Source organism: Martes martes, assembly GCF_963455335.1.
Source record: "Martes martes genome assembly, chromosome: 9".
Taxonomy (NCBI): Eukaryota; Metazoa; Chordata; class Mammalia; order Carnivora; family Mustelidae; genus Martes; species Martes martes.
In genome coordinates, this window is record NC_137896.1 from 23,777,122 (window position 1) to 23,797,518 (window position 20,397).

General features: G+C 37.2%; 1 pseudogene across 1 annotated transcript in view; it reads left to right on the plus strand.

Moving 5' to 3' along the window:
• The first annotated feature begins 1,634 nt into the window (after window positions 1-1,634).
• Window positions 1,635-20,397, plus strand: part of LOC308349044 (kynureninase-like) — an 82,832-nt pseudogene continuing 64,069 nt past the window's right edge. Inside the window, exons 1-2 of the transcript in view lie at window positions 1,635-1,662; window positions 8,991-10,032. The product of the transcript in view is annotated as a kynureninase-like (transcript). The remainder of the gene's footprint in view (window positions 1,663-8,990; window positions 10,033-20,397) is intronic.

Consider the following 20,397-nt stretch of genomic DNA (forward strand, 5'->3'; position numbering starts at 1 on the left):
ACCCTTGCCCATTAAACCTTAGTTACTGAGCATTTAGTAAATCTCAACAGACTCTTATTAACTTAGATTAATACTGATGGCCACTGTGAAAGAAAAACAAGAAACAAATTCATTAGTTATACTTCTGTTTAGAAATTCATGCATAGTCTAATTGTCAAAAAGAACTTCTGCCTCATTTTCATACTTTCAGAGAATAGGCTTTAAAGCCAGGCAGAATTAGATTTGCCTGGCTCCAAAGCTTATTAGACTCATGGCTCTGCAAATGCACTAGTTATTTGACTTATTGCAGGGCCTTTTAGGGCTCTAAATTAAAAAGGGAAATGACAGAAGTCACCTGGGGGGGGCTCAGTGGGTTCAGTGTCTGCCTCTGGCTCAGGTCATGATCTCAGGGTCATAGGATCAAGCCCTGCTTTGGGCTCTTGCTTGGGGAGTCTGCTTCTCCCTCTGTCCCTGTCCCCCGCTCATGTTCTCTCTCTCTCAAATAAATAAAATCTTTAAAAAATAAATAAAAATGGAAATAATGATATATATTCTAGGGTCATTATGAGCACCAAATGTGATAATACATATAAAGTATCTTAGCACCATACCTGGCACATACCATAGTCATCAACCAAGAAGCTATTGCTTCTTGATCCTGTCCTTCCTCAAGAGGGTCACTTGGGTCACACAATATCTCCTGTGTTACAAGATATTGTCTTGTGTGGCCTATGGTTAGGTTTCCTATTCTCACATTACCTGTCCCACAAGAGCTATTAGTCTATACCTATATACATTTGAGTGTATAATATGTATTACTTGGGAGTGTGTATATGGACATATATATGGCTATGTGTGTATATCTGTGTGTAAGAGCCAAAGGCTTCCAGTTATCCTTGCATTTGATTTGAGAAACTTCAGAGGCTTTAATTAAAATCACTAAATAGGGCACATTCTTCTCTCCTCTTGCTGCTTTTACTGCCATCTACCTAGTTTCCCCTATTAAATGAAAATATAGTGAGAAGCTACTAGATTAAGCTGCAGTGAGCAGATTCCACTGTCAACATGTAAAAGCTAAGAGGGAGTACTCCCCACCATTATCAAACTAAAAACCCAGATGCTTCTATAGCTCACAACAGAAAGATGATGAATAGGTGATGCCAATTTACATCAGTGGGATTTTACAAAGGTAATGAAAAAAGGGATATTATCTCCACCTTCCCATTTTCTAGGCCGAGTAGGTGAGTGGAAAATTTATAAGGCACACCAAGTAGTCTTGGTGAGTAGCTCCAAACATCAAATCTGTTTGTGGCATCTCTCATTCTGGTCTAAGGGCTTGTGGTAGATTTCCCCCCCTAATAATGCTGAAGCCAAACCTCTAGGCTAGCAATTTTCACCCCTGTAGGTAATTGTCAATTATCTCCAGAGTCATTAGGAAAGCCTGAAAATATTTTCCAAGACAAAGTTGATTTTAATTAACTTTTATATATTTTAAATGTATCATCAGAGAGTTCTACTTCTAGCAAAGCCTGACTAGTTAGGCTTCTACACACAATATTGCTGAGAACAATTAGGAAAGTTGAACAAATTATTTCTTAAACACCAGATGAAGTAATAGAAAAGCTAACAAAGCAATGATAATTTGCTGGTCCAAGATGTGGAAGAAAGGAGAAGTTAAAAAAGGTGAGTTGGTGTTTGGGGAAACCTTACCCTGAAGATAACTGCTGATCCAAAAACAAAAACAGCACTGAAAACGTGAAAAGAGCTTTTGGCAATTTCCCTGCCAGGAATGGCAAGAGAAAAATTATTGTAAAGAACATGAATAGGAAGAGGGGCCCTGGTAAACACCCAAGGTTTCAACTGGGATCATGAAGGATTTACCTTAGGGATAAAGATGAACTGAAAGTAGACTAGTCCTTATGAGGATTCACTTATGAAGCTCAGGTTTGAATTTTTCGGACATTTTAGGCTCTGGTCCATCTGTTTGACAGAAATAAAAGTAAATCCTCTCTAGAGGGATATAACATCACATAGAACTTCCAGTCATCTCTGGAGTTCAGCAAGCTTTATTAAAGACATTGACAATTTGATTCTAACATTTTTATCAGAATGGCATTAAAAGTGTAGATTGCTCTAGGCATTTTGATAATGTTTATTCTTCCGATCCAAGAGCATGGAATGGTCTTCCATCTTTTTGTGTCTTCTTCAATTTCTTTCATGAGTGTTCTGTAGTTCCTCAAGTACAGATCCTTTACCTCTTTGGTTAGGTTTATTCCCAGGTATCTTATGGTTTTTGGTGCTATAGTAAATGGAATCGATTCTCTAATTTCCCTTTCTGTATTTTCATTGTTAGTGTATAAGAAAGCCATTGATTTCTGTAAATTGACTTTGTATCCTGCCACGTTACTGAATTGCTGTATGAGTTCTAGTAGTTTGGGGGTGGAATCTCCTCAATGGGAAAAAGCTTGCAGCCTTCCCATTGAGATCAGGAACACGACAAGGATGCCCACTCTCACCACTCTTGCTCAACATAGTATTAGAAGTCCTAGCAACAGCAATCAGGCAACAAAGAGAAATAAAAGGTATCCAAATTGGCAATGAAGAAGTCAAACTCTTTCTCTTCGCAGATAACATGATTCTTTATATGGAAAACCCAAAAGACTCCACCCATTCTCCCTTTCAATTCTCTCTTTTCCTCTTTTTGGAAGTTAGACATTATGGAAGCTATACTAGGACACTCAAAAACAACCACATATATAAGGGAAATTAAAAAGTGACCATAAAAAGGCTTAGGAAAAAACTAAGAAGTTCTTAAGTTTATGCCTCAGGTTGATCCTGGGCAAAGAAACAGCCTGCCACAATCAACAAAACAAAATAAAAAATAACAAAAACAACAAGCCTTGGAAAAGGCAGAGAATGTGAATTCCAGAAATAGCACATTATTAGATTCAAATGTCCAGTTTCAAAAAAAATCACAAAGCAAATAAAGAAATAAGAAAATATGGTCATTCAAAGGAAAAAAAAACAGAAACTGTCCCTGAAAAAGATGTGATGTCAGATATATTAGCCAACTTTAAAACAACCATCTTAAAGATGCTTGAAGAACTAAAGGAAGATGCAGAGAAAGTCAGGAATACAAAGTGAACAAAATGGAGATGTCCACAAAGAGTGGGAAAACCTATGAAAAAATCAAAAAGAAATTCTGGAGCTGAAAAGGACATTTACCAGGATAGACCAAATGTTAGGCCACAAATTAAGTCTCGGGAAATTAAAAAAGGTAGATACCATACAAAGTATCTTCTCTGAACACAATGGGATGAAGTTAGAAATCAAAAAGAGAAGTAAAACTAGAAAATTACAAATCTGTGGAAATTAAACAGCATAGTTAAACAATCAATGGATCAAAGAAGAAACCACAAGGGAAATACTTAGAAATGAGTGAAAACAAAAACACAACATACAAAAACTGATGGGATGCAATGAAAGCAGTGCTAATGGGAAATTAATAGCTATAAATAGAGCACTGGGTGTTATACATAAAGAATGAATCTTGGAACACTGCATCAAAAACTAATGATGTATTTTATGGTGACTAACATAACACAATAAAAACAAAAACAAAAAAACAAAAAATAACTAAAATACAACTTAACTTTACAATGTAAAGAACTAGAAAAAGAACAACAAACTAAACACAAATTTAGTATAAGGAAAGAATAAGGATTAGATGAAGGGGCACATGCACCCGAATGTTTATAGCAGCAATGTCCATAATAGCCAAACTATGGAAAGAACCTAGATGTCCATCAACAGATGAATGGATAAAGAAGATGTGGTGTATATATATATAATGGAATACTATGCAGCCATCAAAAGAAATGAAATCTTGCCATTTGCAATGGCATGGATAGAACTAGAGGGTATTATGCTTAGCGAAATAAGTCAACAGGAGAAAGCCAACTATCATATGATCTCCCTGATATGAGGAAGTGGAGATGCAACGTGGGGGGGTTGGGGGCTAGGAAAAGAATAAATGAAACAAGATGGGATTGGGAGGGAGACAAACCATAAGGGACTCTTACTGTCACAAAACAAACTGAGGGTGATTGGGGGGTGGGGGGTAGGGACAGGGTGGTGGGGTTATGGACATTGGGGAGGGTATGTGATATGGTGAGTGCTGTGAAGTGTGTTAACCTGGCAATTCACAGACCTGTACCTCTGGGGCTAATAATACATTATATGTTTATTAAAAAATTTAAAAATTTTAAAAAAAGAATAAGGATTAGAGCAGAGATAAGTAGAAAAAACGTAGAGACAATTAATGAAACCAAATGTAGTTTTTCCAAAAGATCAGCAACATTGACATACCTTTAGCTAGAGGGAATAAGAAAAAAAAAGAGAAGGTTTAAGTTACTAAAATCAGAAATGAAAGTGGGAACATTACCAATAATTTTATAGAAATAAAGAAGATTTAAGAGAGTACTATGAACAATTGTATGCCAACAAGTTGGATAACCTAGATGAAATGGAAAAATTCCTATAAACACAAAACCTTTCAAGACTAAATCACAAAAAAATACTAAATCTGAATAGATATATAAGTAATAAGGAGATTGAATCAGTAATAAACAATCTTCCAGCAAAAAAAAAACAAAAACAAAAAACAAAAAAACCCAAAACCTTCTGTAAACCGCTGTCCAATTTTCCTAGCACCATTTATTGAAGAGACTATCTTTTTTCCACTGGGTATTTTTTCCTGCTTTGTTGAAGATTATTTGACCATAGATTTGGGGTTCATAGCAGCAATGTCCACAATAGCTAAACTGTGGAGAGAGCTAAGATGCCCTTCAACAAACAAATGGATAAAGATGTGGTCCATATATACAACGGAATATTACTCAGCCAACAGAAATGATGACTACTCAACTTTTGGATCAGCGTGGGTGGGACTGGAGGAGATTATATGGGTGAAATAAGTCAAACAGAGAAAGTCAATTATCATGTGGTTTCACTAACTTGTGGAACATAAGGAATAACGTGGAGGACATTAGGAGAAGGAAAGGCAAAGTGAAGAGTGGGGAGATTGGAGGGGGAGATGAACCATGAGAGACTGTGGACTCCAAGGAACAAACTGATGATTCTAGAGGGGAGGAGTTGGGGGGATGGGTGAGCTTGGTGGTGGGTATTAAGGAGGGCACATATTGCATGGAGCACTGGGTGTTATACATAAACAATGAATCTTGGAACATTACATCAAAAACTAATGATGTATTGTATGGTAACTAACATAACAGAATAAAAAACCAAAACAAACAAACAAAAACCTCTGAACTGGATGGCTTCACCAGCAAAATCTACCAAACATTTAAGACTACCAATCCTTCTCAAACTTTCCCAAGAAATTAAAGTGAAAAGAACACTTCCTAACATTTCCTGTGAGACCAGGATTTCCCTGACATCAAAGCCAGGCAAAGACAAAAGGAAACTACAGAACAATATCCCTTATAAACACTGATACAAAAATCCTCAACATAATACTAGCAAATCAAATTCAGCAGCATATTAAAAGATTATATGCCATGACTAAGTGGGATTTATCCCTGGAATTCAAAGATGGTTCAATATACAAAAATCAACCAATATTTTTAAAAAGATTTTATTTATTTATTTGACAGATAGAGATCACAAGTAGGCAGAGAGGCAGGCAGAGAGAGAGAGAGAGAGAGGAGGAGGAAGCAGGCTCCCCACTGAGCAGAGAGCCAGATGCAAGGCTTGATCCCAGGACTCTGGGAACATGACCTGAGCCGAAGGCAGAAGCTTTAACCCACTAAGCCACCCAGGTGCCCCCAAGATCAATCAATATTAAACAGCATATTAACATAGTGATGGGAAAAAACCCCACATGATCACCTGAAGTGATACAGAAAAACCATGTGGTAAAACTCAATACCCTTTTATGATTAAAAATAAAACACTAAAAAACTGGGACTAGAAGGAGACTGCAATACAACTTCATATATAAAACAGTTGCATATACAATTCCATACATTTCAATATAATTTCATATATGGCTACAATAAAAGCCATATATGAAAAATCCACAGTAAACATCATACTTACTGGTAAAACACTGAAAACTATCCCTCTAAAATCAGGAACACTTCCATTTAAAAATATTACTGGAAGCTCTAGCCAGAGCAATTAGGCAAGAAAAATAAATAAGAAGCATCCAAACTGGAAAGGAAGAAGTAAAATTATCTTTGTCTGCAGATATTATCTTATAACACCCTAAAGATTCCACGTAGCACTGTTAAAACCAATACATGAATTCAGCAAAGTAGCAAGATACAAAATAAACACACAAAAATCAGTTGCATTTCTAAACACTAACAATGAGCAAAAATAATTCCCTTCCCCAAAAATTAAAATAAAATACTTAGGAGTTAACTTAACCAAGGATGTGAAAGACTTATAAAATGAAAACTACACTCTGAAAACTATAAAACGCTCATGAAAGAAACTGAAGACACAAAGAAATGGAAAACATTCCATGCTCATGGATTGAAAGAACAGATATTATTAAAATGTCTATGCTACTTAGAGCAATGTATACATTCAATGCAATCTCTATCAAATACCATCAACATTTTTCATAGAGCTGGAACAAATAATCCTTAAATTTGTACAGAACCTGAAAAGACCCCAAATAGCCAAAGGAAAGTTGAAAAGGAAAACCAAAGCTGGTGGCAACACAAGTCCGGACTTCAAGCTATATTACAAAGCTGTAATTATCAAGGCAGTATTGTACTGGCACAAAAATAGACACAAAGATCAGTGGAACAGAATAGAGAACCCAGAAATGGACCCTCAGCTCTGTGGGTAACTAACCTACCACAAATCAGGAAAGAATATCCAATGGGAAAAAACCAGTCTCATCACAAATAATATTGGGAAAATTAGACAGCCACATGAATAAGAATGAAAGTGGACCACTTTCTTACAGCATATACAAAAATAAATTCAAAATGGATGAAAGATCTAAATGTGGGAAAGAAATCCATCAAAATCCTAGAGGAGAACACAAACTGTGTTCTTGGCCACAGGAATTTCTAGTTAGACATGTCTCCAAAGGTAAGGGAAACAAAGGCAAAAATAAGCTAGTGGGACTTCATCAAGATAAAAAGCTTTTGCACAGCAAAGGAAACAGTTAACAAAACCAAGAGACAACCTACAGAATGGGAGAAGATTTTTGCAAATGTTTTATCAGATAAAGGGCTACTATCCACAATCTACAAGAACTTATCAAACTCAACACCCAAAGAACAAATAATGGAACATGACATGAACAAACATTTCTCCAAAGAAGACATACAAAAAGTCAACAGACATGAAAAAATGCTCATCACTTGGTATCAAGGAAATACAAATCATAAAACCACAATGAGATACTACCTCATACCAGTCAGAATGGCCATAATTAAGTGAGGAAACACCAAATGTTGGCAAGGATGTGGAGAAAGGAGAACCCTTGTACACTGCTGGTGGGAATGCAAGCTGGTACAGCCCCTCTGGAAAATAGTACGGAGTTTCCTCAAAAAGTTAAAAATAGAGCTACCTTATGACTAGCAATTGCACTACAAGGTATGTACCCCAAAGATACAAATGTAGTGATCCAAAGGGGTACCTGCACCCCAATGTTTATAGCAGCAATGTTCACAATAGCCAAACTATGGAAAGAGCCCAGATATCCATCAACAGTTGAATGGCCAAGCAGGATGTGACTATATATATATATATATATATATATATATATATATATGCATACACACACACACACACACACATACATACACTACTCAGTCATCAAAAATACCTAAGTCTTGCTCTTTGCAATGATGTGGATAGAACTAGAGGGTATTATGCTAAGGGAAACAGGGGAATCAGAGAAAGATAATTATATGATCTCACTGTTACGTGGAATTTAAGAAACAAAACAGAGGAGCAGAGAGAAAGGGAGGGGAAAATAAAACAAGAGGTAATCAGAGAGGGAGAAAAACCACAAGAGACTCTTAGTCATAGGAAACAAACTGAGGGTTGCTGGAGGGGAGGGGTCAGGATGGGGTAATAGGGTAATGGGCATTAAGGAGGGCATGTGATGTAATGAGAACTGGGTGTTCTATACGACTGATGAATCACTGAACTCGACCCCTGAAACTAATAATATACTATATGTTAATTAATTAAATTTAAATTAAAAAATGGAAACTATAAAACACTCCTAAAAGAAGTTAATAAATAATGAAAGACATAAATAAATGGAAACATATCTCATGTTCATGGGTTGGAAGACTTAATATTGTTAAGATGTCAATATTATTGTCAATATTGATCTATAGATTCACTGTAAACCCTACCAAAAACCCAATGATGTTTTGGCAGAAATAGAAAAATATCATCCTAAAATTTACATGGAATGTAAGCAGCCCACATAATCTTGAAAAAGAAGAACAAAGCTGAAGGACTTATACTTCCAGATTTCTAAACTTAGTATAGGAGGCTGGGCAGATGGAGAGTAAGAAGACCCTAAGCTCACATTGATCTATGGATACAACTAGGTAACACTCATATCAACATAAATAACCCAAAACAACCTGAAGACTGGCAGAACAACTCCACAACAAAAGGTAAAAAAGAGACCACATTGAGAGGGTAGGATGGACAGAGACAGAACAGGGAGCAAAATGGACCTCTGCTATCAGCCGGGTGTGGAGAGTGGGCCTTGGGCATGGAGAAGGGAGAGAAATAGACTATCACACAAGAGTGTCCACACAGGGAAGACAAATCCCCATAACATTCGGTTTTGAAAGTGAGGGGCCAAATTTCATAAGGTCTTACAATCAGTGGGACTTAAAACCTGGAATATTAAAAATTAGTGTCTGGTTCTGGGAGAGCCCCAAGGGCAATAGGAAGCTGAGTACCCACCCTTAAAGAAACCACATGACACGGCCTAGGAAAATGTCCTTGGATTACAGGAGATGAGACTATTTTAGGCCTTATGAATGACATTGTAGGAGCCAATGAGAAAGAAAGAGCCCTAATAAATGATTTGACTGTTAATTTACATCTTCTGCTATTATCCTTGTGTAAGCCTACACCAAGATGGTATAAAATTCTGAAAGCCAAAGCCTTCCCTTCAGATCACTGTGCTATTGAGTCACAGCTTCAGTTTCATAGGCTTAACATTGAGAAAAGTATGTGGATGATAAAGCCAAGAGGGGGAAGAAAACACTGAGTATAGAGGATATCCTTGAAGTAATTGAGAAGGAAGGACACTCAATTGCAGTGATCCTGTTCAGTGGGCTGCATTTTAACACTGAATAGCTCTTTAATGTATCTGCCATCACAAGAGCTGGACAAGCAAAGGGTTGTTTTGTTGGCTTTGATCTAGCACATGCAGTTGGAAATGTTGAACTCCGCTTACAGGACTGGGGAGTTGATTTTGTTTGCTGGTATTCCTACAAGTATTTAAATTCAGGAGCAGGAAGTCTTGTTGGTGCCTTTATTCATGAAAAACATGCCCATACAATTAAAACTGAGCTAGTGGGATGGTTTGGCCATAAATCAGCACCTGATTTAAGGTGAATTATAAACTGCAGTTAATCCCTGGGGTCAATGGATTTCAAATTTCAAACCCTCGCTTTTGTTGGTCTGTTCCTTACATGCTAGTTTAGAGATCTTTAAGCAAGCAACTATGAAAACTTTGAGGAGAAAAATCTATTAGCAGATACCAAGAAACTGTACATAATTACTCCATCCCACATAGAGGATCATGGTTGCCAGATCACACTGACATTTTCTGTTCCAATAAAATATGTTTTCCAAGAACTAGAAAAACAAGGAGTGGTTTGTGACAAGTGAGAACCAAATGGCATCTGAGTGGCTCTAGTTCCTCTCTACAACTCTTTTCATGATGTTTATAAGTTTATCAATCTGCTCACTTCTGGACTTGACTCTGCAGAACCAAAAATAGCAGTGTTTTCCAGAACAACTGAAGTAATTGTTATTGAAAGCTTATATGGCTATTTTATTATTATTTTCAAATTTTAGTAATTGGAAGTTTTAAAAAACTGATTACACATAACTGGCAATGAATTATATACTTTACAGAAAAAGCTGATATATTTTTTTCCAGGAGTCTGTGATTCTGAGAAATCCACATGTCTGTCCATTCTTCAATGCTTAGTGGATCAAAGTTTTCACTGGTCCAAGTATTATTAGCTATTAGCTAGTTGTCATATTTCACATTCAGTGAATGTTTTATGTTGATTCAGTTTATAATTTGACTGATAATTTCATAATACATGTGTAATTTTTTGGTGTTAATTTTAGAAATGTTACTTTGGTTTTAATTTACCAAAGAGTTTCTTATAGATGCTGTAATTTCACAGCCTGATATGTGTATAACTTTGCAATATTCCACCCAACTTTAATCTAAGGAACAGAAAATATATTTTATAGGGCAGTAGCTTTCAAATGTTTTGGCCACAATTGACACTAAGAAATATATTTAATATCAGGGACTAGTATTTATATGTGTTTGTGCCTTATCTTGTTGATTCTAATATACAAATATTTTATCATATTTTAATATCTATGAAAGATTTTTTTTTCAATTTTCAATCAACAATTCTTGCAGTTGCCATTGACCATTCTTTCATGTTACCATCCCTGATTACCATCTTTCACATTACCATTGTGCTTCTCACAATGAATAGATGATTTTTTTAAAAATGGTATATATATCAAATGGTATATGTATCAAAACAAAAATGGTATATATATATCAAATGGTATAATGTATGATATACATATACATATATATGATATACATATATCATACATTATTTATTTGCTATTTATTATTCATTTTATCTCATTACAACAAGTGATGGCTGAAACTCATTAAATTTACTTCCCCACCAACTCTTGGGCCCTAATCCATTTTACAAAGTTGTCCCTTTATTTGGTATTAGTGTAATTTCTAATTTTTTTTAAATGGGGACTTGTCTTGATAAAAGACTTTAGATGTTACCCTGTCTCTAAAATAGTGAAACAAATCATTCCAAGACACTTGTGATTGAGAATTGGAATCAGCAAATGAGTGCTTCATCTCTCAACCTATAAGCCAAATCTATGGATCTTTCTTTCCACTAGGAAAATTACAGGTACATTCAACCCTGCTGGACTTCTGTGGTTTTCAGCTGTTTATGTTACAATCATTATTCATGGATTGGCAAAATAGTCTTCATTTATATACCCGGGCAGCAAGAAAGATTGACTACAACATAATTTGTGCCCCTGATGAACAAATTTAAATGAAATTAATTTAGACAATTAGAGTTAAATAAAAAGATGCAGAACTGACACCAATACCAGCACATACTGATATGTATTGAGTACTTACAAACACCATGTACTGTGTTGATCTATTTATATGTTATCTTACTTATTTCAGTGTTTGCATAACTGCTTTAGCAAAGCTTCCCCCCCCCAACCTTTGGCAAAACGCATCTTTGTGGATGAAAAAGTTCTCAAAACTCTAGAATTCAACCATATACAACTTCATGTAGAAGAAATTGTTTGAATCGCACAGTGGTAAACAAAACTGACATGGTTTCAGCTGTCAAGGAACATGCAGATTAGTGGGAGAAATGGGTAGTAAAACATATAAACAAGTAAGTATATGATTAAAACTGTAGGATTTGTGAAAGAAAAACAGATGATACTATAAGAGAAAATCTCAAGGGTATTAATTAGATGGTCAAGTAAGGGAAGGCGTGTGAAGGTGCTTAACAAGTTTAAGTTCCAAAAAATCATGGTAAATTTTTAAAAAATAAAATATCATCCTAATCACATTAAATTACATTAAATTACATGTACAAAGTATTCAAAGAATAGTCAGCAGTGGGGTGCCTGGGTGGCTCAGTGGGTTAAAAAGCCTTTGCCTTTAGCTCAGGTCATGATCTCAGGGTCGTGGGATTGAGCCCCACATCAGGCTGTCTGCTCAGTGGGGAGCCTGCTTCCCTTCCTCTCTCTCTGCCTGCCTCTCTGCCTACTTGTGATCTCTGTCTGTCAAATTTAAAAAAAAAAAAAAAAGAATAGTCAGCACTTTGTCTTCATCACACAGGTTAGGAAACAGAACATTAGAAATTCCCTTTCTCCTTGTTTGCATTCCCTTCCACCCCAAATCCAGAGATAACCATCAAATCATATTTTGTGTTAATCATTCCCTTACTTTCACTGACATTTTACACCTATGTATGTACCCATAAGAATAATTACCTAATTTTGCCTGTGTGTGAAAAAATAAATTAATAAAGAAAGAAAGAAACCACATGACAAACAAGTGAAGAGAGGAACATAGTATACAGTGTACAGCAGCAGTGTGTAAATTCCTGGAGAATAGGGGAGGAAGAATAGTTTACTCATTTCAGAGTCTGTCCTAAGGGGCAGGGATCACAAAGGAGCTAGCAAGAGCCATTTCTCTCCTCTGCCCCCCAGCATAAACACACAGCACCTGGGGCGCCTGGGTGGCTCAGTGGGTTAAAGCCTCTGCCTTCGGCTCAGGTCATGATCTCAGGGTCCTGGGATCGAGCCCCACATCAGGCTCTCTGCTCAGCGGGGAGTCTGCTTCCCCTTCCCTCTCTGCCTGACTCTGCCTACTTATGATCTCTGTCTGTCAAATAAATAAATAAAATCTTTAAATAAATAAATAAATAACTGGATTTAAAATAAGAACCTAAAAGTGGCAATAAATACATACCTACCAAATAATTACTTTGAAAGTAAATGGACTAAATGCTCCAGTCAAAAGACATAGGGTGATGGAATGGATTAAAAACTAAAAACCAGTATAGATTATGCTGCCACCATTTCAGACCTACCATTCTTTTCAGACCTAAAGACCCATGCAGATTGAAAAGTGAGGGGACAGACAAACATTTATAATGCAAATGGATGTCAAAGAAAGCCAAGGCAGCAATACTTATATTGGACAGAATAGATTTTAAAACAAAGACTGTAATAAGAGATGAGGAAAGACACTACTTAATAATAAAGGAGACAATCCCACAAGAAAATATAACAATTGTAAATATTTAGGCACCAAGCATGGGAGCACCCAAATAGTTAACAACAAACATAAAGGAATTAATTGATAATAATGCAATAATAGTGGCGTACTTTAACATCCCACTTACATCAATGGACAGATCATCAAACCAGAAAATCAACAAAGAAACAGTGGCTTTGAATGACACATTGGACCAGATGGATCTAACAAATACATTCAGAACATTCCATCCTAAAATAACAGAATACAAATTGTTTTCTCTTTTTTATTTTTTAGAGAGTGGGAAGGTGCAGAGGGAGAGAAAGAGAAAGAATCTTCAGCAGGCTCCATGCCCAGTCCAGAGCCCAGTGCAGGGCTCAATCTCACAACCTGAGATCATGACCTGAGTCAATGTCAAAAGTCCATGCTTAACTGAATAAGTCACCCAGGTGCCCAAATACACATTCTTTTCAAGTGCACAAGGAGCATTCTCCAGAATAGACCACATATTAAGCCACAAACCAAGTCTCAACAAATTGAAAGAGAGCAAAATCTTACCATTCATCTTTTCTGACCACAAGGCTATGAAAGTAGAAATCAACCACAAGAAAAAATATGGAAAGAGCACAAATACATGGAAGTTAAGTAACATGCTACTAAATAATGAATGGGTCAACTAAGAAACCAAAGAGGAAATTAAAAAATATATGGAGGCAAATGAAAATGAATACACAATGGTCCCAAATCTCTGGGATGCAGCAAAAGCTGTTCTACAGGGGTAGTTTATAGCAATACAGGCCTACTTCAAGAAAAACCTCAAATAAACAACCTAATCTTACATCTAAAGAAGCTAGAAAAAGAACAAACAAAACCCCAAACCAGTAGAAGGAAGGGACTAATAAAGATTAGAGCAGAAATAAACAAAATTGAAACCAAAAACAACAAACAAACAAAACCCCAACAGAACAGATCAGTGAAACCAGGAGCTGGTTCTTTGAAAAGATCAACTTGATAAGCCCCTAGCCAGACTCATCCAAAAAAATTTTTTTAATTAAAATATTTTAAAAAGGAGAGAGAGAGGACTCAAACAAAATCAGAAATGCAAAAGGAGGAATAATATCTGACACTACAGAAATACAAGGGATTATGAAAGAATATTATGAAAATTATATCCTAAAAAATTGGACAACCTAGAAGAAATAGGTAAATTCCTAGAAACATATAACCTCACAAAACTGAATCAGGAAGAATAGAAAATTTGAACAGTCCAATTACCAGCAGTGAAGTTGAATCAGTGATCACAAAACTCCAAACAAACAAAATTCCAGGACCATGGGGCGCCTGGGTGGCTCAGTGGGTTAAGCCCCTGCTTTTGGCTCAGGTCATGATCTCAGGGTCCTGGGATTGAGCCCTGCATTGGGCTCTCTGCTTAGCAGGAAGTCTGCTTCTCCCTCTCTCTCTGCCTGCCTCTCTGTCTGCTTGTGATCTTTCTCTCTGTCAAATGAATAAATAAAATCTTAAAAAAAAAAAAAAAGTCCAGGACCAGATAGTATCCCAGGTGAATTCTACCAAACATTTAAAGAACAGTTAATACCTATTCTTCTCAATCTATTCAAAAAAATAGAAAAAGCAAGAAAGCTTCCAAACTCATTCCAAGAGACCAGCATTACCCAAACACCCAAACCAGACACTACAAAAAAAAAAAAAAAAAAAAAAAGGAGAACTACAGGCCAACATCCCTGATGAACACAGATGCAAAAAATCCTCAACAAAATATTAGCAAACCGAATCCCACAATACATTAAGAAAATCATTCACCATGACCAAGTGGGGTTTATTCTTGGGATGCAAGCATGGTTCAATATTTGCAAATCAATCAGTGTGATACGTCACATCAACAAGAGAAAGTATAAAAATCATATGCTCATTTGAATAAACTCAGAAAAAGCATGTGACAAAATACAACATCTATCATGATAAAACCCTCAACAAAGAAGGTTTAGAGAGAACATACTTCAGAAGACCATATATGAGAAATCCACAGCTACATCATTCTCAATGGTGAAAAATTATGAGCTTTTCCCCTAAGGTCAGGAAAAAGACAAGGATCTCTACTCCCACCACTTCTATTCCTTGCCACAGCAAGGAAGTCTTTGCTACAGCAATCACACACACAAAAAGGAATAAAAGGCATCCAAATTAGTAAAGAAGAAGTAAAACTTTCACTATTAAGTGAGAGGCAAGATGGCGGAGAAGTAGCAGATTGAAATGACATCAGATCACAGGAGTTCAGCTAGATAGGTATCAAACCATTCCAAACACCTACAAACTCAACAGGAGATAGAAAAGAAGAGCAACAATTCTAGGAACAGAAAATTGACCACTTTCTGAAAGGTAGGACATATGGAGAAGTGAATCTGAAGCCACGGGAAGATAGACAGCAGTGGGAGGGGCTGGCTCCCAGGAAGCAGCAGAGCAGAGGAGCACAAAATCAGAACTTTTAGAAGTCTGCTCCACTGAGGGACATTGCTCCAGAGGCTAAGCGGGGGTAGAGCCCTCACAGGGACAGTGTGGTCTCAGCTCCCACAGGGTCACAGAAAGATTGGGGTTGTCTTGAGTGTGGCAGGGCTGCCAGGTATTGGAGCAGGGAAGCCGACTACAGAGACAAGAGTCAAGGAGTGAGCTTTCAGATTGGGGTTACCTTAAACCGTGATCCAAGGCACAGTCGGACAACTGCTCTTCTAGCAGGGACCCCACAAGTGGCCGATCTGGGGAAACTCATCTTCCTCCTCTGGGAAGAGCAGCACGGCAGGAATCTGCTGGGTTTGGAGACTCCAAATGGGGCCATGCGCCAGAGATAGAAATGCTCGGTCACAGGCCAGGTGAGCACAGAGCAGGGCCAGAGACCAGGGAGACAGGAATGATTGACTGCTTATCTCTGAGGGTTCACTGAGGAGTGGGGCCCCAGCTCTCAACTCCTCCGGGTTGGAAATTGGGAGGCTGCCATCTTCATTCCCATCCTCCAAAGTGGTATGGAAAGCATTCAGGGAACAAAAGCTCTGAGAGTGAACCAGAGCAGATTACTTAGCCCGGTCCCCAGCAAGGGTGGTGCAATTCCACCTCAGGCAAAGACATTTGAGAACTGCTGCAGTAGGCTCCTCCCACAGAAGATCAGCAAGAACATCCAGCCAAGACCAAGCTCACTGATCAAGGAAAATAGTGGAACTCCAGAGCTAGGGGAAAGCAATGCATAGAATTCATGGCTTTCCCCCCCATGATCCTTTAGTCTGGCAAAGTTAATTTTTTTTAATTTTATTTTTTTCTTATTCTATTTTTAACTTTTCCTCTTTTTTCTTTTAATGTCTTTTTAACTGGTTCATCTTAACAATACCTTTCTAAAAAAACCTTTTTAAACCTTCATTGTTATAGTCATATTTTATCCCTTCATTGTATTTAACCTTATTTTTTGTATGCATATAGGTTTTTTTATTCTAAAAAATTCTGGGATATAATTTCTTCTAATAGATCAAAATATACCCTAATTTAGCTTATGGCTTTGTTCTAGTCTCCAGCCTGAGCACATTCCCTCCTCTTCTTTTTTTCTTTTTCCAACATCTTATCTTATTAGTTCCTTTTTCAGAATTTTTAAAAAAATTTTCATCTTTAGTCATAGACCATTACTTCATTGTGTTAACCCCTATTTTTTTGTATATATATACATATATATATATACATACACAAAAAATATATATATATAAGTTTTTCTTTCTTTAAAATTTTGGGAGGTAGTTTCTTCTAAGAGACCAAAATACACCCAAAATCAAGTGGGTGGCTCTATTCTATTCACCAGTCTCATATATATATATTTCTTTTTTCCCCCCTTTTCTCTCCCCCCAGTTTTGGATCTCTTCTGATTTGGTTAGCATGCATTTTTCTGGGGTCTTTGCCACCCTTTTAGTGTTTTATTCTCTTGTTCATATATTCTTATCTGGATAAAATGACAAGGCAGAAAAACTCACCACAAAAAAAAAAAAAAAAAAAAAAGAACATGAGGCAGTACTGATGGCTAGGGACCTAATCAATACAGACATTGGTAATATGTCAGAACTAGAGTTCAGAACAACAGTTCTCAAGGTGCTGGCTGGGTTCGAAAAAGGCATGGAAGATGTTAGAGAAACACTTCCTGGAGAAATAAAATCCCTTTTGGGAGAAAGAAAAGAACTAAAATCTAACCAAGTTGAAATTTAAAAAGTTATTAATGAGGTGCAATAAAAATGGAGGCTCTTACAGCTAGGATAAATGAGGCAGAAGAGAGAATTAGTCATATAGAAGACCAATAATGGAGAATAAAGAAGCTGAGCAAAAGAGAGACAAACAACTACTGGACCATGAGGGGAGAATTTGAGAGATGAGTGATACCATAGGATGAAACAATATTAGAATAATTGGGATTCCAGAAGAAGAAGAGAGAGGGGAGCAAAAGATATATTGGAGCAAATCATAGCAGAGAATTTCCATAATTTGGAAAAGGGAACAAGCATCAAAATCCAGGAGGCACAGAGAAACCCCCTCAAAATCAGGGAAAAAAAAAAAAGGTTCACATCCTGTTATCTAATAGTAAAACTTACAACTCTTAGTGATAAAGAGAAAATCCTGAAAGCAGCTCGAGACAAGAAGTCTGTAACATACAATGGTAGAAATATTAGACTGGCAGCAGACCTATCCACAGAGACCTGGCAGGCCAGAAAAAAACTGGCATAATATATTCAGAGCACTACATGAGAAAAATTTGCAGCCAAGAATACTATATCCAAATAGGCTATCATCAAAAATAGGAGAGATAAAAAGCTTCCAGGACAAACAAAAATTAAGAGAATTTGCAAACACCAAACCAGCCCTACAGGAATTATTGAAAGGGGGTCCTCTAAGCAAAAAGAGAGCCTAAAAGTAGTAGATCAAAAAGGAACAGAGACAATATATAGTAACAGTCACCTTATAGGTAATACAATGGCACTAAATTCATATCTTTCAATAGTTACCCTGAATGTAAATGGGCTAAATGCCCCAATCAAAAGACGCAGGGTATCAGAATGGATAAAAATCAAAACCCATCAATATGCTGTTTACAAGAAACTGAAAGACACCTCCAGATTTAAAGTGAGGAGGTGGAAAACCACTTACCATGCTAATGGACATCAAAAGAAGTCTGGGGTGACAATCCTTATATCAGATTAATTAGATTTTAAGCAAAAGACTATAATAAGAGATGAGGAAGGACACTATATCATACTCAAAGGGTCTGTCCAACAAGAAGATCTAACAATTTTAAATAAATACCCCTAACATGGGAGCAGCCAACTATATAAACCAATTAATAACAAAACCAAGAAACACATTGACAATAATACACTAAGAGTAGGGGACTTTAACACCCCCCTCACTGAAATGGACAGATCATCCACGCAAAAGATCAACAAGGAAATAAAAGCTTTAAATGACACACTGGACCAGATGGTCATCACAGATATATTCAGAACATTCCATCCCAAAGCAACAGAATACACATTCTTCTCTAGTGCACATGAAACATTCTCCAGAATAGATCACATCTTGGGTCACAAATAAGGTCTCAACCAGTACAAGAAGATTGGGATCATTCATGCATATTTTCAGACCACAATGCTCTGAAGCTAGAACTCAACCACAAGAGGAAAGTTGGAAAGAACTCAAATACATGGAGGCTAAAGAGCATCCTACTAAAGAATGAATGGGTCAACCAGGAAATTAAAGAAGAATTGAAACAATTCATGGAAACAAATGAAAATGAAAACACAACTGTTCAAAATCTGTGGGACACAACAAAGGCAGTCCTGAGAGGAAAGTATATAGCAACACAAGCCTTTCTCAAGAAACAAGATAGAACTCAAATACACAACCTAACCCTACACCTAAAGGAGCTGGAGAAAGAACAACAAAGAAAGCCTAAACCCAGCAGGAGAAGAGAAATCATAATGAGCAGAGCAGAAATCAATGAAATAGAAACCAAAAGAACAGTAGAACAAATCAACGAAACTAGGAGCTGGTTCTTTGAAAGAATTAGTAAGATTGATAAACCCCTGGCCAGATTTGTCAAAAAGAAAAGAGAAAGGACCCAAATAAATAAAATCATGAATGAAAGAGGAGAGATCACAACCAACACCAAAGAAACACAATTTTAAGAACATATTATGAGCAACTATACACCAGCAAACTTGACAGTCTGGAAGAAATGGATGCATTCCTAGAGATATATAAACTACCAAAACCAAACCAGAAAAAAAGAAAAAAAAAAAAAAGAAAGAAAACCTGAACAGACCCATAACCAGTAAGGAGATTGAAGCAATCATCAAAAATCTCCCAACAAACAAGAGCCCAGGGCCAGATGGCTTCCCAGGGGAATTCTACCGAACATTTAAAGAGGAATTAGTACCAATTCTGCTGAAACCGTTCCAAAATATAGAAATGGAAGGGAAACTTCCAAACTCATTTTGTGAGACCAGCATTATCTTGATCCCCAAACCAGACAAAGACCCCATCAAAAAGGAGAATTACAGACCAATATCCTTGATGAACACAGATGCAAAAATTCTCACCAAAATACTATCCAAGAGGATCTAACAGTACATTAAAAGGATTATTCACCATGACCATCTGGGATTTATTCTTGGCTTGCAAGGCTGGTTCAACATCTGCAAATCAATCAACGTGATACAGTACATTAATAAAAGGAAGAACAAGAACCATATGATAATCTCAACAGATGCAGAAAAAGCATTTGACAAAGTACAGCATCCATTCTTGATCAAAACTCTTCACAGGGGGGAGGAGTCAAGATGGCAGAGAAGTAGCAGGCTGAGACGACATTGGGTAGCAGGAGATCAGCTAGATAGCTTATCTAACCATTGCGAACACCTACAAATCCAATGGGAAATCAAAGAGAAGAGTAACAGTTCTAGAAACAGAAAATCGATCACTTTCTGAAAGGTAGGACCTGTGGAGAAGTGAATCCAAAGCGACGGGAAGAAAGACTGCGGGGGGAGGGGCCGGCTCCCGGCAAGCAGTGGAGCAAGGGAGCACAAAATCGGGACTTCTAAAAGTCTGCTCCACGGAAGTACATCGCTCCAGAGGCTAAACCAGGGGGAAGCCCATGCGGGGTCAGCATAACCCCAGGTCCCGCGGGGTCACAGAAGAACCGGGGGTGTCTAAGTGTCACAGAGCTCACAGGTATTAGAGCGGGGAAGCCGGCTACAGTGACAAAGCCGAGGAGT